This window comes from Rutidosis leptorrhynchoides, chromosome 8, assembly GCF_046630445.1.
Source record: "Rutidosis leptorrhynchoides isolate AG116_Rl617_1_P2 chromosome 8, CSIRO_AGI_Rlap_v1, whole genome shotgun sequence".
In the NCBI taxonomy this organism is placed as follows: domain Eukaryota; kingdom Viridiplantae; phylum Streptophyta; class Magnoliopsida; order Asterales; family Asteraceae; genus Rutidosis; species Rutidosis leptorrhynchoides.
This window is the reverse complement of record NC_092340.1, coordinates 266,181,813-266,186,400: the sequence shown is the minus strand read 5'-3', so window position 1 is coordinate 266,186,400 and position 4,588 is coordinate 266,181,813.

Sequence of the window (4,588 nt, the reverse complement as noted above, 5' to 3'; positions counted from 1 at the left end):
CTTTCAACATCAACGCCTAGGATGCCCGAGACGACGATGGACTAGTCACGGGTATGTTTGTTCTCGAAATTCTCACGTTTCATGTTTATTCGATTCGGTTACCGTTAGACATTTTATAAACAAGTCTTTGACTCGTGCTCTTTACATTCCACTTTTTCCCTGGATACTACTTAGACGATTTAAGTGACCAACGGAAAATATTGTGTGCCTATAAATTTTATTGGAGGATATACGTTAAGACTTTTGACTTGACACCTATAGAACTAGGGAGCTCGAAAAAAAAAAAAAAAAAAAAAAAAAAAAAATGTTTCCCCATCATCTTGTATAGATTATCGTGAACTGAGTAATTTTCGGTTGGAAACCGATACCCTCTCCCTCGCATCCATGACCTCATGACTTCTTGCATGAATCCCGTGTGTATACCAAAACGACCTCCGTTCCAGTTATCATCAATTGGGAGTTAAGGGAGACGATGTCTCCTGAGTCTTTTCCGAACTCGCAACGTTAGTTGTAAATCCCTCTTAGTACCATTCGATTTATCCAAGGCTCGTCCGTATTCATGAACCTCCTAAACCACGTATGCAACTTATCTAGACAAATCTGTTATCACATTTATAGATGACATCTTAACTTATTCAAGTAAAGGAGGCAAACGAACAACATCATCATCTTACGCTCGAACTTTGAGAAAAGAGCAACTCTATGCCAAATTCTCCGAGTGAGAATTTCTGCTAAACGAAGTCAAATTTTCTAGACCATGATGTTAATGGTCAAGGCATTACAATCAATCTCGAAATCAAGCCACACGTGATCATGAAACTCTCTCAACTCAGACTTGTATTCGTAAAATCTTAGAACTCGCCTGTTATCACCGAAGATTCATTTCTGACTTTTCTCGTGTTACCCGACTTTTAAACTCGTTAACTCACTAAGGGAAAAACTTTAAACCTCTCCGTGTTCGAACCTTGAGCGTGATTCTTCACACCAACATTTCTAGTTAAAATCGTATAGCAACAAATGGAACTCAAACATGGAAATATTTCTACATGAACGCCGAAAGGCATACTCTCTCGACTCAAAAATTAACGTAACTAAAATTCGTTATTTTGCACGAAGAAGTCAAATACTAAATTGTGGATCCGATCAATTTTCTCGTCATCACGTACCACACTACACACCTCTGATATTTCACCGTTACCGTCTGATATTACTGGAATTTAAGATAGCACACCATCCAACGATACTTCACTCTTCTTTGACTTAACGCCCTTGTGTTTCTGATAATCGGTCAACTATTATTCAACCCCGAACTATACAACTACGTGTACTACCTCGTTTCTCTTTCAGACTTCAACTTTTGACAACTAGAGGCACGTTATGGCAACCTCGAGATGTAAGCTCATCCTATTCTAAGTCCTCATTTCACTCCTATCTTTATCGCTCGCATTTTCGTTTAAAGAAACTCCTTGTAACATTTCTCCATGGATAGAGAAATTCCTCGTATTACATTAGTATTCGCCATGAGGGTGAATAGTCCTAACGAACATTTTCGAACCCTAACTAACTTGTTCAAACGTATCTTAAGAGATTCTATTCCAACACGGTGTATCCTTGTCAAATATTCCGTATCGAAATACTCGTTTCACTTCTAGTTTTACAAGGAACCTTGGGAACCCGCTTAGACATGAGTACCGCGTATCATCCAAAACCCGACGGACCGAACAAACATACGATTTAAGTCTTGAAAACCATAATACGAATTTGTATTACCAACTTCAAATTTACTTGAGGAAAGTATTTTCCTTAACCGAATCCTCATACTACAATGATTTTCATTCGAGTTTTAACGTCACACCTTTTGAAACCACATGTGACCGGAAACGTCATTCTCCTTTGTCGAACCAAGTAAACGATGATCAATTCACCGGGGTCGAGGTTATTCATGAGCAACCGAGAAAATTTATTCATATTCAGGTAAAACCCTACGCGACTCGTAATCACCAAGAGCTACGCCGATGTTAGACGTAAACATTTCAAATTCCACGTGGGAAACCGCGTCACGTTAAGAGTCGCACCTTGGAAAGGTGCAATCCGTTTCGGGAAACGTAGGAAGCTAAATCCGCGATATTTTGATCCTTTAAATTCTTGGGGTGTTTTGGACCCGTCGCTAACCGTTTAGACTTTTCCGACTCATTTTGGGTCTCCGTTTATCCTACATTCGATGTATCAACTCAAAGACGTGTTTTGCGAAACGAGAACTTGTTATCTCCTTTGATGAACTCACTATCGACGATAACCCTCACTTCCTAGGAGGACCGGTTGAAACCATAAATCGTGAAGCCAAACCTTAAAACATCGTATGATCCCGACCGTCAAAATTCGTTGAAATACCCTAGAACGTACTTCTCCCTCACTCGTAGAATTGGCAACGCAAGATCTCGAGGAAGAAACAACGACTACTACTTCCAACTAAATTTCGGGACGAAATTTCTTTTGAGTTGTGGATAATGTAACATCCCGCGTTTTTCCGTTAAATTTAATTTTAACACCGTCTTTTTTTTTTTTTAACATAATCTTTCGTATTTAAATTAATGGTTTCCGTGAGTAACGTTCATTATATTCCCGCTATTTAAATTTTTTTTACATCACCCGTTTACTCGAGCGTTTTAAAAATATTCGATCGGTTAAATCCCGCACCCGCTTTGAAACTCGAGGGACCGGAGTTGCCAAATGGGCAAACTAGTTGACTAGGTCAACTAGTCAACCCATTTCTCCACCATTTCCATCATCTCCCTCTCTCTCTTTCTCTCTAGCAAGAACACACACAAACCCCAACTTCATAGAATCATCATCTAAATTCGGATCGGGAAGCAAACTTCAAAACAAATTACATATTCGTGATCCTCTCATCATCCTCTTCGATTTGGTACCAATTTCATCCATTTTGGGTAACACTTCTAAAACACTAAATTTCTCTAAATTCGTTTTATATACTTGAAATTGTGTTAGTTAGTGTCTATGGCTCGTGTGTAACATGAATATATGTTTTGTTTGCTCGATTTGTTGTTTGGAGTAACTAGTTTGAACATTTGAAATGGGTGTGCTAAATCCTTGATTTTGGATGAGTTAATGTTGTTAGATTGTTAAAGTGCATGTTTTAATTGTGTCACTAGTATCTTTAGTTTCGTTTTGATGTATAGGTTGATTAAGGAAACATCAAACTCATGACTATTGATTTTTGTGAATTTTCGTTAGAGTTTGATAAGCTTTAGATGAACTTTTGATGCACCAAATGCTATGAAATATTGTAGATAATAATTTTGTTGCAATGTGTGTATGATTACCTTCGAAACGGCATATCATACATGTAAATTGGTTGCCCAAATCATGAAATGCATATTTGGAACTTGAACCTTGATTATGGACGTTTAAATGCGGTTTTGGGGTGTGTAAGTGTTGAATTGCTTGATGAAATGTGTCTAGGTGTTTTCCTCGTCAAATTACCTTTCCGGTGATATAAAATACATGTTCTAATTGTTTGCGGTTTGTAATTTGGGTTGGTTTGATTGTTGGTTCGTGCACTTAGAAACAACAGGGCCTGGAAACCAGCCGGGACGCCGTCTAGCTTCTCGGGACGCCGTCCCAGCCTTCAAGCCGGGACGCCGTCTAGCTTCTCGGGACGCCGTCCCAGACTTCAAACCGGGACGCCGTCTAGCTTCACAGGACGCCGTCCCATTTAGCTAAAACTGGCTGTTCGCTTGGTCATTTGACATGAAAATGTTTGCTATGCTACGGACTTCCGATTAACATGAAACTTGGCCAACATGCTCATATATGATTATGTAACTTAGAAAAATTGTCGGATATCCAACCCGACCCCGTTGACTTTTCTGTTGACTTTGACCCGACCAAGTTGACTTTTAATCAAACTTAACCAAATAATTGTGCAATCGTTCTAACATGTTTTTATACTTGTACCTTGCATGAAACATGACAATTTGATTCATATGCTATTATGATTGAGTCGTAACGAGCCATAGGACTAATTGAACACATTTCACCCGACCTTGTGTCGTAACCGGTTAATTGATATAACTTACTTGTTTAGGTCAAGGCTAAGCAACTTTCATGCACACGTTTACTTTGTGAAGTACATTTATACTCGTGCACTCGAGGTGAGATCATAGTCCCACCTTTTCAACAAGTTTTATTCTTTTAAATCGTGGGCTGAGAAACATATACATTACATATTTATATACATTTCACATGTATATATACTTTTCATACTTTTATACTTTGAACACAAATACGAATACAAAGATACAGACGAGTTAGAACAAAAGTCCTCAATCCAATTATCATTAGTTCCACTTGCAGGGTGTAAGTGTAAGCGAGTGATTATGTTGTGTGGCCATACGGGTTTAACGAACCCTCATTCAGACGGTTCGCTACCGTTAGTGGATGAAATATAATTTCAACGTGCATAGTGTATGTTCTAACACTATATTCAAAATTCAGAGGGAAGATTCAGTTAAGTTTTGGTAATTGGGTGCTCGTGATACAGACAACATCCTTTGGGATGTATACG